Source organism: Astatotilapia calliptera, chromosome 3, assembly GCF_900246225.1.
Source record: "Astatotilapia calliptera chromosome 3, fAstCal1.2, whole genome shotgun sequence".
Lineage (NCBI taxonomy): Eukaryota > Metazoa > Chordata > Actinopteri > Cichliformes > Cichlidae > Astatotilapia > Astatotilapia calliptera.
In genome coordinates this window covers 45811667-45828253 of record NC_039304.1, presented here as the reverse complement: position 1 = coordinate 45828253, position 16587 = coordinate 45811667, and the positions used below count along the sequence as shown (strand labels likewise).

At 42.4% G+C, this 16587-nt stretch overlaps 1 long non-coding RNA gene across 2 annotated transcripts; it reads left to right on the top strand.

Moving 5' to 3' along the window:
* Nucleotides 1-5000: 5000 nt before the first annotated feature.
* Nucleotides 5001-15558, top strand: LOC113011083 (uncharacterized). 2 transcript variants are annotated; one of them, XR_003270451.1, is made up of 3 exons: nt 5001-5032; nt 13980-14082; nt 15529-15558. It is a non-coding gene; the product is annotated as an uncharacterized LOC113011083 (long non-coding RNA). The 2 variants fall into 2 exon arrangements; XR_003270452.1 differs by lacking the exon at nt 5001-5032 and adding an exon at nt 7126-7159.
* Nucleotides 15559-16587: the final 1029 nt, after the last annotated feature.

Sequence of the window (16587 nt, the reverse complement as noted above, 5' to 3'; positions counted from 1 at the left end):
TACATGATATATACATGAGTGCAGGTGGTGATCAGTGCCAAACATGGAATGATGCAGTGAACACAGCGTAGGGTCATGTGTTAGTGGTGGGAACAGTCATACGGTTAATGTTCATGTGTCCGACAGCAGAAGGAAGAAACTGTTCTTATGGCGAGAGGTTCTGGTGCGAATGGACGGGAGCCTCCTGCCTGAGGGGAGCAGGTCAAACAGACTGTGTCCGGGGTGAGAAGGGTCAGCTGAGATCCGAGCTGCACGCCGCAGTGTCCTGGAGGTGTACAGGTCCTGCAGAGATGGGAGTCTGCAGCCAATCACCTTCTCAGCAGAGCGCACAATACGCTGCAGTCTCTGTTTGTCCCTGATAGTGGCTCCAGCGTACCACACAGTGATGGAGGAGGTGAGGATGGACTCGATGATTGCAGTGTAGAATTGCATCATCGTCCGTGTTGGCAGGTTGAATTTCTTCAGCTGCCTCAGGAAGTACATCCTCTGCTGGGCTTTCTTAATGACGGAGGTGATGGTGGGCTCCCACTTCAGGTCCTGGGTGATGGTGGTACCCAGGAAGCGGAATGAGTCCACAGAGGTGATGGGGGTGTCAGTCAGGATGATGGGGGGGAGTGGGGCTGTGTGCTTCCTGAAGTCCACAATAATCTCCACTGTCTTCTGGGCATTCAGCACCAGGTTGTTGTGGCTGCACCAGGACACCAGACGTTCAACCTCCCTCCTGTAGGCAGACTCATCCCCGTCCGAGATGAGTCCAATAACGGTGGTGTCATCTGCAAACTTGATTAGCTTGACAGACTGGTGGGTGGAGGTGCAGCAGTTAGTATACAGGGAGAAGAGCAGAGGAGAAAGAACACAGCCCTGAGGGGAGCCGGTGCTGATGGTCCGGGAGTCCGAGACATTCTTTCCCAGCCTCACATGCTGCTTCCTGTCCGTCAGGAAGTCAGTGATCCACCGGCAGATGGGATCAGGCACATTCATCTGGGAAAGCTTGTCTCGGAGATGGTCTGGAAGGATGGTGTTGAAGGCAGAGCTGAAGTCCACAAACAGGATCCTGGCGTAGGTTCCTGGGGAGTCCAGATGCTGCAGGATGAAGTGTAGGGCCATGTTGATGGCGTCATCTACAGACCTGTTGGCTCTGTATGCAAACTACAGGGGGTCCGGGAGGGGGGCCGTGAGGGTCTTGAGATAGGAGAGAACCAGGCGCTCAAATGACTTCATGACCACAGATGTCAGAGCCACGGGTCTGTAGTCATTTAGTCCAGTGATCCTAGGTTTCTTGGGGACAGGGATTATGGTAGAGGACTTGAAGCAGGCAGGCACATGACATGCCTGCAGTGAGGAGTTGAAAATGCCAGAAAACACTGGGGCCAGCTCGTTTGCACAGTGTCTGAGGGTGGCAGGAGACACACCGTCTGGGCCAGGAGCTTTTCGAGCATTCAGACTCTTAAACTGCTTCCTCACATCTGCTTCATGAATATGAAGAGTTGTGGTGGGAGGGGGTGGTGTGAAATCCTCTTTTGTGTGGGGTGAGGAGGGGGGTGTTGTAGGTGAAGTGTTTGAAGGTGGTGATGGCTCTATGGAGGGGGGAGAGGTGGGGGAATGAGTGTCCAAAGTGTCTCTATTGTTGGGGCCGTTGGAGGTGTGAAGGCTGCCTGATGGCTCGTCAAAACGACAGTAGAAGTCGTTAAGGGTGTTGGCCAAGAGCAAGTCATCAGTGGAGTGGGGGGTTTTAGGCTTGTAGTTGGTGATATTCCTAAAACCTTTCCACACAGAGGCCGAGTCATTCTCTGAGATCTGCTGCTGCATCTTCTCAGAGCGCTGATGTTTGGCCATGTCCACTTCTTTAGTGAACCTGTACTTGGCCTCTCTGTAGCAGTCTCTGTCTCCGCTTCTGAACGCCTTTCTCTTTTCCAGCCACAGCTTTTTGAGTTTAGGAGTAAACCAGGGTTTGTCATTGTTATAACTCACCCTGGTGCGTGATGGCACAATGCTGTCCTCACAGAAGTGGATATAGGAGGTGACAGTGTCCGTAAACTCGTCCAAGCTGTTAGAAGCAGCCTTCATTGTGTCCCAGTCTGTAGACTCCAAACACGTGCGAAGCTCCTCCACAGCCTCGTTGCTCCACAGTTTTTTGGTCCTCACGACAGGTTTGGAGAGCTTCAGCCTCTGTCTGTACGCGGGGATTAGGTGGATCATGACGTGGTCAGAAAGTCCGAGTGAAGCGCGGGGTACCACGCGATAGGCCCCGCTGATCGTGCTGTAACAGTGGTCTCATGTCCTCTCCTCTCTGGTCGGGCATTTAATATACTGCTTGTATTTGGGAAGCTCATGGCTCAGATTGGCTTTGTTAAAGTCCCCAAGAGCAATGATGAGAGAGTCCGGGAATGTCCACTCCGTGTGGAGAATCTGCTCCGCGAGTGCGCACTGAGCTGCCTGCGCATCCGCATCTGGCGGGATGTAAACAGCGGCCAGGATGAATGAAGCAAACTCCCGCGGAGAATAAAACGGTTTGCAGTGAATAAAAAGGTATTCCAGAGAGGAAGAGCAGTGCTGAGCAATCACTGTTACATCTGTGCACCAGCCACTATTAATGTAGAAGCAGACACCTCCAGCTTTGGTCTTACCAGAGAGAGAGGCCTGCCGGTCCGCACGCAGCAGATGAAAACCATCCAGCTTTAGCGCGCTGTCCGGGATGTCCTCACAGAGCCACGTCTCCGTAAAACATAACACGCGACACGCGAGCATGCGACGTTCGTGGCAGCAGCAGACGTATGCAGATCAACAACGGATAATATGGAGTGCAGGATAATATGGAGTGCAGGAGAAAGTAGGACCATGCAGCGTTTAAAGCGTGGAAGTGCTTACAGTGGGGCAAAAAAGTATTTAGTCAGCCACCGACTGTGCAAGTTCCCCCACCTAAAATGATGACAGAGGTCAGTAATTTGCACCAGAGGTACACTTCAACTGTGAGAGACAGAATGTGAAAAAAATATCCATGAATCCACATGGTAGGATTTGTAAAGAATTTATTCGTAAATCAGGGTGGCAAATAAGTATTTGGTCACCTCAAACAAGGAAAATCTCTGGCTCTCACAGACCTGTAACGTCTTCTGTAAGACACTTTTCTGTCCCCCACTCGTTACCTGTATGAATGGCACCTGTTTGAACTCATCATCTGTAACATGCAAACTCCACACAGAAAGACCCCGGCCTGATGGTGGAATTGAACTCAGGACCTTCTTGCTGTGTGGCAACAGTGCTAACCACCGTGCCACCGTGCTGCCTATGAAAGGGTTTAAAACCAAATTTGAAAACGTGTAAAACATTTTGCTTTTTCAGGAAGGTCATTCATTGACTGTCAACTCTCTTTTCAAGAATTTTGGAAAGAAAAGGTAGTTAGAAGAAAGGCCTGTAATTTGCAAGAATCGTAAGATCAAGAACAGGTTTTTTTTAAACAGGTGTTTGACTACAGTATGTAAAAATTTTGGGGCTACATCTGAATATGTGCTCAGCTCGACGGCACTCGTGTCTTACAGCTCGGGTCGTGTCGTTCAGCCAGGGCTCAGATTTAGTTTTAGAATGGCTGGATTTTAATTAAGCCATGTGCAAAGCAGTCCAAAGCAGTCTGGCAGGTGGAATAAAATCATGAGCTCAGTTCTGGCTGCATTAAAAATCTGGGATTTTGCAGTTCTGGTTAAAACTGATGAAAACTGCTCAGCAAGGGAGGAGTTAAAAACTCGTCAGCGCCGAGCAGCAGCGTGAGGTTTAACTGAGGTACAGGCAAGAGGAACTTCAACCATCACAGGACTGTGGTCAGAAAACACAGCATCACAAATCTCTACATTAAAAACAAAACAAAAAAAACCAAAACAAAACATGAGATAAAACAAGATCAAGTGTGTGTCCACATTCATGTGTGGGACAGGTCACACATTGCACCACATTAAAAGAATCAGTAAGGCCTTAAAAGCCCTTTGCAATGGGCATATCAGGACAACACACATGAATATCAAAGCCCCCAACAATAGGAACACAATCATATTTTGACATGTATTCAGCCAAGATGTCAGCAAAGTCCTTCACAAAGTACTTATTGTATTATATATTTAATTTTATATGTTATAGAAGTTACAGATTTGTAAAGTGAGGCAAATTATTGTGATGTCACAATTACAGGATGATCTACTAACAGTGTGCTTTAATCTCTCTATGAAGAAGCCACTTCAGTTCAGTAAAAATCAGCTGGAGAGCATCTGTGAACAGCTGACTCTTTGCTGTGCTATAAATAAGTAAAAATAAGTGGGGCTCACCTCAAAACACAGCTTGAGGACTGACTGGAGAGTTTTAAGACAGTCTCTTCAGTAAACCTAGCAGCTCTTTAACATCAAAAGACGTGTTTGACCTGCTGCAGATGTTAGTAAATCTGACCCTAACTGTTTGTTCTTCTTTAAAATTCAAACTCAATAATGAAGCAATATTTTTAACAGGCTGTTCCTGTTTATATAACCTCCATAAAACAACAGGGTTAGAACACATTGTGACGAAGTAAGATGTTTGTTTTGTAGTCCATCTTCTGCACAATGTAGTTTCAACAGGCGGACATCCGGTGTCACGTTGTTACAGAGAGACGAGCGTAAGGCTGTTCCAATTCTCAGCACCGCTCCTCTCTTTCCCTGACATCTCAGCAGTTGTCCTCCCCACGATGACGTTTTCATCGAGGCCAAGGAAAAGAGTTTAGGAAAAGGAGATTGGCGCTACTTTTGAAATAACACTCCACTGGGTTACGTTGTGCAGCTGAGTCACGTGACCGCACAGCAACAAATCACAGCGGAGCCGGGTAAAGGGGGCGGAGCAAAGTGTGTGTGTAGGAGAGGAGTCGAGCAGAGAGAGCTGCTTTTTCATGAAACGGGAGTAAAGTAGTGAACTTACAGGAACAACGTGGGTCTCTGCTCCCTGATCTGTTTCCTGTGTTTGGAAAGAGTTCCAGCTTCATCACGGAGTTTCTCTCGGTTTGTGGGCTCGTCTAAAGGTAAGCATCGAGCTAACTTTAATGTGGGTTCAGTTTATGCTGAGTTTAGCTCTGTTGAGAATAATAGATTGCTTGGTAGACATTGGAGTTAGACAGACTGTAGAGTTTGTGATTGCTTGCAACATCATAATATGGCGGTTGCTGGGGGGAAAGAATACATAAAGAAAAATAGTCTTGGAATATGAACAAAAGGATGGGGTGCAGGGCAGGAGAACAACCAACCCCCACCCCAGGACCTGAAGCCACAGGTACAAGCCTGGGGGAGCGCAACTCCAGGGTGAGAGTAGTGGAAGCTTGCTGAGAAGGAGGCTTTGGAGCGTGATGTCACAGGGGTGGGCGTGGAAAGGATTTTGGCCTGACGCGCCATTTTCTGGCAAAGCTCAAGTATGGGCTCAAAATGTGATCATAAATATTTTGTACTTGTAAATCAGGATTTGTATGTGTATGTGTTTACGACTGTGCGTAAATCCCCCCTAATATTGGTATGATCTGAGCTCAGGCACTAAGCAGGACGGGGCAGCTACTGCCTGCGAGTTAGTGAATGGTAAATGGCCTGTATTTAGAGAAACTGTTTTTGTTCATCTGTTTATTTTTTTATGAGCTTTGTTTGAATTTTTGAGTATCTGCAAGTGGGACCGCAAAAACATGATTGTTGGCCTGTATTTATACAGCGCTTTACTAGTCCCTAAGGACCCCAAAGCGCTTTACATATCCAGTCATCCACCCATTCACACACACATTCACACACTGGTGATGGCAGCTACATTGTAGCCACAGCCACCCTGGGGCGCACTGACAGAGGCGAGGCTGCCGATACTGGCGCCACCGGGCCCTCTGACCACCACCAGTAGGCAACGGGTAAAGTGTCTTGCCCAAGGACACAATGACCGAGACTTTCCAAGCCGGGGCTCGAACCGGCAACCTTCCGATTACAAGGCGAACTCCCAACTCTTGAGCCACGATCGCCCCGCAGTGACGATGTGATGGGATTTCCGGCTCTTTCAGCTCGGCTCACTAAAAAGAGCCGGCTCTGTTGGCTCCGAACCGGCTCTTCAGGTTGTTTTGTTGCTTTAATTAATTTATTATTAACAATAATATAAAATTATGCACAAAAGGAATTACTAATGTAAAAAAAGAAGTGGTTTTATTTATATATGTTTATATATAAATATATGCGGTGGCCCCTAGAGACAAAACATGTACAAACTCCAAAACACATTTCTAGCGTTAACTGAACTTTCAAAACAGCTACCTAGATCACTTAAATTACACAATTGAAAGCATGTGTGTATTGTTTGTGTATTTATACACAAGCACTCATATATATTCAAATAATAAAAAAAAAAAGTTCATTTACCTGTTACTACCACACACCAAATCCGGTCGTTGGTACTTGCTGGCTTGTGTAGCCACTAGGTAACAAAAGCTCAACGCTGCGCCCGAGCATCCTGGAGCACTTCTGTTGTCTTTTGTACGTGTTTTGGAGTTTTTACGTGCTTTGTCTCTAGGGGCCACTGTAAATATACTTTTATTTATTCACTCCACACAAAATGTAATAAATAAATAATATAATACAAAAACCAACTATTTCCATTTCAACTTTTAACTATTTAAATTTTCAGCTTTTTTCCTTTTAAACAAATTTAAAGTGAAAGAACACAAAACACTGCAAACCACAACACAATTAAATATAAATTAAAATATGAAAACAAAAAGAACATGCATATTCTCTGCCATTTGGGCCTGCATGAATAAACTTTCTGAATCCTTTATCATCCGCAACTGAATATAGTTTTGGATGATTACTATACCTTTCTAATGTGACGTTGATGTCCCTGGCTGTTTCCCTCCGGCTCTGTTCCTGTGCTACTGCCAGTGTAACTACTGCCCCTACCCCCTCTTTCCAGCGCAAAGCACAAGGCTCGCGTGCGGAGTGACGCGGAAAAAAAGTGCAAGGGAGAGAGAGAGAGAAAAAAACCCGACTCCCAATAAGGAGCCGGCTCGCGTCGTTCACTCCAAAGAGCCGGCTCTAAGAGCCATTTCGTTCGCGACCGACACATCACTACTGCAAGTGCGCTGTTGGAGAAACGGAGCTAGGCAGACAGAGGAGAACTGAAGATTGACCAGGTACCAAAGTAAATCATTCATACCGTAAAATTTTTTTTAAATATGACGGTGTATCACGAAAGATTGATATCAAACTGATCACTTGACCAATATTACGTTACTTGCTCTTCAAGTTAATCAACAAATGGCGAAATGAAAAGAATAGAATTCAACTGTATTGTCATTGCACATGCACAGGTACAGGGCAACGAAATGCAGTTTGCATCCATCCAGAAGTGCTTTAGTGATATAGGTATATTACAATATATATTAGCAATAGTATAGATATGTAAGTAGAGCAGGGCGATATGGCCAAAAATATTTATCACGATATATATTTGAAAATTTGCGATAACGATATAACCGACGATATAATTGATGCGAGACAAAATACAACTCCACAACATTACTAGCGCAAAAAGACAACCTTCCATTTATTTTTACTTAAACAAGAAGCTGGTTTTTATGTACATTAAAGCTTTATAAAAATGTAACAGTGCAAATGCAAATTCCTTGCTGAAAGTTTAACCAAAAGGCATTTCCAGTAGAAATGGGCTGACATATCCTGAGCATAACCATGTATAATATCCACTGAAGTTAAAAAGAGGTGCTTTGCAACATTAAACTGCAGTGTGCAGTACGCATTTTTCGGACCATAAGGTGCACGGGATTATAACGCACATTAAGCGAAACAAAGCAGTCAGATAAATCAAACTTTTTTAAACTCATTCTTCTTGCTTCCTTCTGTACCATTGATTCATTAATGTTGAATTCTCTGGCAGCTGCTCTATTCCCATGTTGTTGCAATATATTAACCCTTTAGAGCTGATTGGAGCGGACACGCTCTGTTTTGCGTAACTATTTTTAAATCCCAGTAGCACTGCAACCACGTAAGCTAGCGCAAAAATTTTTTTTGCATATGAAACCGGAGGAGTTGTACTTACATCTTATGCCATCAGCTTGTCCTAGGTCACGGTTTCCTTCCACATAAAGCTTTGCAAAAACTGCATAAAAAGCGCTTGCAGGAGCAAAAACATAATATTCCAGAAACACGCTTTGCCGATCCGATCAGCTGTTCATAACACTTCCTACGTTGGAATAGACGTCAGCGCGAACTTTTGCATTTCCGCCATTACCTGTCCGAAACCGGAAGTGACATCATTTTCGCAGAAATGTAGTCTTTTTTACCATCAGGGCCTCAGGGCATATACTGGTCTTTTTAAAAGTTATCTTTGACTTTATGACTTTCTGTGTTGTTTCTGGGATGCTTAGGACTCATATTGCACTGCTGGAAATAGTTTATTTTGATGCATATGCTGTTTTTTTTGCAAATTTGCAGTATAATATTTATTTTCGTTTTTCCTGCAGTGTATAAAAATTGGTGTATTTCAAAAATAAAACTATGAAGACACTTAAAATAAATGTCCTGTGGTGGGAAACTATTTTGTGCAACTTTTTTGTATTTACAGTTTTGAGGGATAAGCCTCTTCAATTTCTCTAACTACAAATATATGTTAAAAAAGCAAAAATGATTTTCAATTTTTTTGTAGTTTATTGCACTTTTTTTGCAATTTATGTAATTACTATGCACTTAATGAATACATATTATTAAAATCTGGGCTATAATGGTTGTATTGATGTATAGCAACTTGAAATGCTCCCAAAAATGACTCCACAGCATGTAAAAATATAATATAAGCTCTGGCGGACTTGGTTCTATGGTAGGTCTTAAAGGGTTAATGACTAACCTTGTATTGTGGATGGATTATCTCAGTTGTTCTCCTGACTGAAGTTCGGTCCGTTTACAGCATCCTGCCATGCGATTGCATTTGTCTCTAACTATCAGGAACCTTAGTGTTCGTCCTCCAGCTTCACTGTTTATGATATGCTAACATAGCTGTGTCGCTAGCGATCACGTAGCACATCATTATATACCAGCTAGTCCAACTTCAGTAACCCTACAAACGTCACTGCTGTTTAGTTTCCTGTCTTCATTTATGTTGGAAGTGATAGCAGAGCTGTACGTTTGATTTTTTCAGAAATCTCTCAGTCAGAACATGCTATATCATGCTTAGGTAACTAGCGAAACTAGCGAGCTAACTTCCGCTAGCTTCCTGCTAACTTCTAACACCGTTAAATGTAATAAATTTTGTTTTCATGGATGCCTGGAAGTTAAACTTCATAGTTTCACCTGGTTAAGCAGCAATGCTGATCGTATTATTAAAGATGAAAGAATTGAGACAGTTTTTAACTCTCAGTGATGCTGCAGTGTTCGTTTGACCTGAAAATACGGAGTTTAGGACCCAGATTACTCCCAGATTTAAGAGCATCTTAGTCCGACAAATACGACAATAACAACGGCCGTTTGCATGTTCTGCAAAAAAAATGTTCTTTGTCGTGTATCTGACGGACAAACACCAAACCAGTTCCACATCACTGAAGTTGCACCATTTTTACAAACCAATACTGGTTCATCTGTTTCATTCAACATCGGCCATGTGCGTATGAAAACAAAGGCACTGCGCATGCGCGTTTTACTCATATTCTATCGCGATATTTCATTTTCCTACCGTTGCCTAACATTATACCGGTATTACTGAGAACGGTATAATATGGCCCAGCCCTAATATCCAGGCTAGACGCCTTCGTTTTGTAAGGTCCGCCATATAAGCTCCCTCATGATGCTTCCAGGTTGGGAAAGAATAAAAAAGACAAACCCTTTTTAAGCTTATTCCACAGCCGGCAACACAGCAAGTACGAACCATGGCTGTTGTGTGTGCCTTCGCTCCTTTTTCGCTTGCGCTTTGTTTGGACCCGGAAAATGGCGCATCAGGCCAAAATCCTTTCCACGCCCACCCCCGTGACATCACGCTCCAAAGCCCTATGGCGGTGACAACTCTTCCACAGTAGCAGGTAGGATTTTACTTTTTTTGAGGACGGCTAGTTTTACCTTTCCATACGGATGGTCTGTTTATGTTTTGATCAAGAGCCTTTTTTGGGCAGCTGAAGAGGAAAAGTCCATTTTATGGCCAACCTCTGATTGTATCTTGATCATATTACCCAGCAAAACCCAGTATCCAAGTTCATCTGTAACAGTCCTTGTGCCACAGATCCGCACTGTTGCTTCTACATTAAACAGAAGAGCAGCGACATGGCTGCAGGTCTCCGCAACTCCGGCCATACAGGTGCAGTGGACGGCTTCAACCTTCCCTGTGATGCTACAATGACCCATGGTCACAGGTCATTAATCAATGTATAAAACTAAAATAAAATGTATTTTTAGTGACACAGGATACATATCCTAGTATCCAAGTTCATCTGTAACAGTCCTTTTATATACTACAGGAAAAATGAAAATAAATAGTTTATTTTGATGCATTATAATATTTCCAACAGTGTAATTTCAGTTCTAAGGATCCCAGAAACAATACGGAAAAGCATGAAGTCAAACATCATCATCATCATCATCATCATCATCATCATCATCATTTATTTATATAGCACTTTAAAAACACACCTGGTTGACCAAAGTGTTGTACAATAGTAATATGCACATGACTTTTATGAACATCAACATAGGCTTATAAGGCCCACAAAAATGACGTCACTTCCGGTTTCGGGCAGGTAATGGCGGACATGCAATAATTTGCACTGATGTATATGCCAACGTAAGAAGTGTTATGAACATCGGCAAAGCGTGTTTCTGGAATATTATCTTTTTGTTGCTGCAAGTTTGGAATATTATGTTTTTGTTGCTGCAAGTGCTTCTTATGCAAATTTTTCTAAAGCTATACAGGGAGTGCAGAATTATTAGGCAAATGAGTATTTTCTCCACATCATCCTCTTCATGCATGTTGTCTTACTCCAAGCTGTACAGGCTCGAAAGCCTACTACCAATTAAGCATATTAGGTGATGTGCATCTCTGTAATGAGACGGGGTGTGGTCTAATGACATCAACAGTCATTTTAAGATTAGCTAGTAAATAACAATTAGCTAATGTTGTTCATGAGACTAAAATCATCTCATGTTGGTGATGTAAATATTATACTGCCAATATTACAGTTATTATTATATTAATCATTATTAGTTATTACAGCATTGAACTTGAACTCTGTGTCAAATACTGAGCTTCAGTAAAGATTCAAGTTGCATTTATTTATGTCCTATCACCTTAAATCTTCACTCAAAGACAAGTATCTTTGACAGTGTATATATAGATGTATCTGAATCGGAATAGTGTTTATTGGCCAGGTATATGTGCAGACACATACAGGGAATTTGGTTTCAGTAGATGGTGGCTCTCAAGCACAGCAATGTAAATCACACACACACACACACACACACACACACACACACACACACACACACACACACACACACACACACACACACACACACACACACACACGTGTCTATATATACACATTACACATACATACACAAAGCTGTGTAAACCAACTATAAATAACGAACCTAAACTTATATACATAAAATACAGAAATGAATGAGGTGGAATGAATACTACAAAATGTACATAAGGTGCAGCTGCAGTCTGGCAGTGGGAGCAGTGTGACAGGTCAACTGTTAAGAAGGGAGATGGCGAGGGGAAAGAAACTGTTCCTGTGTCGGGTGGTCCTGGTCTGCAGGCTTCTGTACCGTCTGCCAGAGGGCAGCAGATCAAAAAGTCTGTGTCCAGGGTGTGAGGGGTCTGTGATGATTTTCCCTGCCCGTTTCCTGGTTCTTGAGAGGTACAGATCCTGGATGGAGGGCAGGGGGGTGCCAATGATCCTTTCTGCTGCCCGTACAGTCCGCTGCAGTCTGCTCCTGTCCTGTTTAGTGGCTGCTCCATACCAGACTGTGATGGAGGAGCACAGGACAGACTCAATGACCGCAGTGTAGAACTGGATCAGCAGCTCCTGTGGAAGAATGTATCATATATAAGATACAAATATTGTTATTTCATTTTGTTGGCATTACTAAATTTGGCTCAGTTCTTACATATATTTGTAACAATATATGTAGATTAATGTTGTTCGTGTGTAATTTACGTTGAGTAGGCTAACCACGTTATTACATTAATGCATGTAAGGTGAACTAGCAAACACCGTCATAGTTACATGGCTTTCTTCTTGTCTGATGGCAGATACTCCCTTCACCCTGGCCAAAAAGGCTAAAATGACCAAAGAAAAAATGGAAAACGGCTAAACATGAGAGAGTTTTGGACAAAGTTTGTGTTTTTTCCATTGTTTAAGCACTGCTTCCATCCAAGAGTGATACCATATATGCCCTATGGCTGCAGAAAAGGCTAACATTGTTATCTTTCTACAAAAAAAACAGCTGAACATGAGAGGGTTTTGGACCAATTTTGTGTTCTCCATTCTTTAAGCACCAGTTTGAGTACCGTTTAAGCACTGGTACAGTTTCAAAAGTACCAGTTTGGTACTGGTATCGGATAGGGCTGCACGATTTTGCATAAAATGAGAATCACGATTTTTTTTCCCTAGAATTGAGATCACGATTCTCTCACGATAAATATTTATTGCACTTATTAACTGCACATCAACTTCATAACAGTTGAGACTGAACATAAAAACAATAAATAAACATAAAAACAGCAAATGTCTCACATTTGTTGTTGCTGCAAAATGTTGTACTGCTTGAAATTCCGTCTCCACCGTTGCTCGACACTGCGTGTACAGAGCAGGTAGTGCAACAATAGAAAAATAGTTGCGGGACAGCACTGTGTAGCGTTTGTCTAGGGCGTTGATCATTTTCCTAAATCTCTCATTTTGCACAGTGTTGATGGGAGCCATATCTTTGGTCAGGTGATAAGTAATGGCCTCTGTAATTTCTTTGTGCCTGCGGGAGTTCGACGGGTATAGGGAAGCGCTGTATAAGGTTCCCGTTATTGATGTTTGGGTGGTTGACCGGGATGGATTTTCTCCTGTCACTTTCTCGTCTTCCCTGACGTGCTCTCCGTTGTTTTTTCCCTACTAATTTTAGCATCACACGGCACAGCTTCTGTATCACGTGGTATAAGGCTCCGCCCTTGTCATTTGTTGAGCAGGAAGAGTGAGCGCTTGTTTTCATGCAGATTACGTCCCGGATCAAAATGCGGTACAGTCGTCGTCTTTTTTTTTTCTTTTTTTTAAAATCGTTGTCATTTGGAAATGAGATCGCACAAAAGTATGAATCAAGATCGCGATTTTCTAATGATTAATCATGCAGCCCTAGTATCGGATAAAACCTTAACGATACCCATCCCTACATACAACCACCCTTTACCTTCCCATATGGAAAAGAAATAGTAAAAAATTATATGATTTACTCATGAAAGCGGCCACTTTCTCATTACTTTCATACATTGTTTTAGTAAGTATCCAAAAAATAGAAGTTTCATTTATATAATTTTCAAGGGGTCTTATATCTGTTTTCACTCTTGTATGCTTTTCATACAAGTTTCACACAAGACGGATACAAACTTTATAAGATTTATATATATCCTTTCCATGTGGGTTGTCTGGGTGGAGTAGGTGGAATCTAATGAGGTGCTTCAGGTGGTACTGCTACCATTGAGTGTGAGCCGGACTTGTGGATCTATAGAAGTCCATATATACAGGGTGTAGCATCCACTGGGTAAAGGCAGTGATATGCAGGGGGGTCAGTGGCTTTTTCCCTTTCAGGTTCTTGTGACAACTGATGACTTTCTTGTTGTAGCTGCTTCTCAGTTTCCACATTGAAGTTTCATAGGTATTGTTGTCACTGAGGAGTTTAGTCATGTTTATTTGCTCTGCTTTTATTTTTATCAGGGATAAAATACATATACTTTTTGTGTCCCAGCTGAGTAACAGGAGAAGAGTCTGGTGGAGCAACAGAGGAACAATTTCAGCCATTTGGACTCAGCTCAGCCACTACAGAGGAAAAAATGACTTCAACACAGAAGGTGAGAAAAATATCACAGTTACACTGTTATTGAAACTGCACAGCTTGTTGGTTTTTAAAAACATGTTAACAGCAGCTTTATCTTTTCCATCCCGGGCTCCTCCATATATACTAGGGCTGCCACGATTTGTCGACTAGTCACGATTACGTCGACTATCAAAATCGTCGACGACTGATTTAATAGTCGACACGTCGTTTGAAGCTTTGTAAGATCACAAAAGACGCAGGAATAAGTGGCAGGATTTAAGAGTGTAATAACGGACTGAAACAGAAGATGGCAGCATTGCATGTACAAGGATGTCAGCTACCGTTAAACCCCGAAGAAGAAGAAGAAGCAGCTGTGTCCCAGAATTCATAGCGCGGCCCTGCTTAGTTTCCAACAATGGCGGTAGCTAGTTAGTTTTAATGTTACTCTTATTATTCTTTCTGGGTCACAAAATAAACGTTTAACATATTTTCAGGCGAGAATGTAGCTGTGTAAACCTCAAATATCTGCTCAGTTTATCAGGACACCACATATTTTCAAAAGCGCTCCGACGTTTTCGGAGACATCTGTTACCCACTAGCTCGTTAGCGAGCCGGGGGCTAGGTCACTAGCGCCGTGAGAACACCGGACTCCCCGCAAATCGTTTTCAAACCCACCGCCGTCTTTCGCTACTCAGGTTAAATATATATGAGTCACTTAGATAACTTAAAATGTTATTGTTTGGCTTTTTTTTTTTAGTATTTTATTTGTTCCTGAGTAAATCAGTTTGGCTGAGATTAAAGTTATAGTTTTTACACAGCTGAATAAACGTCAAGCAGACAGCTGATCATCAGAAGTGTGAGATGCTCCAGAATATACTCCAGTGTCCTGTTATATTTTAGATAGCAAGGAGTTTATTAAACTTCACCGAAACAATCCGCAAATTTCATTAAAATTTAATAAACTATCATCTTGTCTTTATTTTTAGTTAGCACAGACCTTAAACACTTAAAGCTGTAAGCTAATGATAGTTATATAAGAGCAGATGCTGCTGGTGCAATAAGCTGTAGTTTTGCGTCCAATGGATGATGATCTGATTAGTCGACTAATCGCAAAAATAATCGTTTGTGGCAGCCCTAATATATACACAGAATCTACATTCACAAACAAAAAACTCAGATGTTACAAGAAGATACAAACATAATTTTTATCGGCACACATTGAAACAACAATATCAAAAATTGATTCAATTTTTTATGAGTAAAATATTTTCTCCACTTATCAATATTTCTTCAATATGTATTTTTCATTACAACTCTCATTGTAGCACATCATTGAAATGTGATACTATGACCAGAAGGTGGTGGAAACACACCTACAATGTGTTTGTTGACATGTTTGATTCCGCTAATAGAGGGAGTTTCAGTTTGTTCCACGACTGCATTTCACTCACTGCCTCTGTTTGTATCTCTGTTACTGCAGGACCAACATGGAGCGAGAAGTCAGCGCTCTCAGGAGGCCGACAAACCTCACAGAAGAAAAGGAAAGAAAACCTACAGCTGTGATGAGTGTGGGAAGGATTTTAGCCGGGGTGGAGACTTGAAAAGACACCAACTCATCCACAGTGGATTTAAACCTTACAGCTGTGACTTGTGTGGAAAGTCTTTTACCCACGCTGAAAGCTTAAAAACACACCAACGCATCCACAGTGGATTTAAACCTTACAGCTGCGACTTGTGTGGAAAGTCTTTTACCCAGGCTGGAAACTTAAAAACACACCAACTCATCCACAGTGGATTTAAACCTTACAGCTGCGACATGTGTGGAAAGTCTTTTACCCAGGCTGGAAACTTAAAAACACACCAACTCATCCACAGTGGATTTAAACCTTACAGCTGCGACATGTGTGGAAAGTCTTTTACCCAGGCTGGAAACTTAAAAACACACCAAATCATCCACAGTGGATTTAAACCTTACGGCTGTGATGACTGCGGGAAGGATTTTACCCAAGGTCGAGATATAAAAAGACACCAACTCATCCACATTGTAGTTAAAGCACACTACTGTGAGTTGTGTGGTAAAGCTTTTGCTCAAAGTCGAAACTTACAGAAGCATCTAGTTATCCACTCTGGAATTAAGGCGTACAGCTGCAACTTTTGTGGAAAAAGTTTCAGTGACAAACACTACCGAAATAGTCACCTACGGATTCACACTGGAAATGATGTTTCCTGCTGTGATCAGTGTGGGAAACTGTTTGCAACAGATGCACAGTTACAACAACACGTTTAGCCACACTGAGGAGAGACCTTATAAATGTGACCTGTGTGAGAAGACTTTTAAATCTCCACATCAGCTGAATAAACACCAACAGATCCACACCAGAAAGTAACTCTACAAGTGCAGTTACTGTGAGGATGTATTTACCTTTTTATCCTGTATTTTTAACCTGATTGTTTGGAACAAGTCTGATCAGTAAACTTATGGAGTTATACTGAATGAACTGTTTGGAAAAATGAAGACTCATTTTCTCTCAGTAAGCTG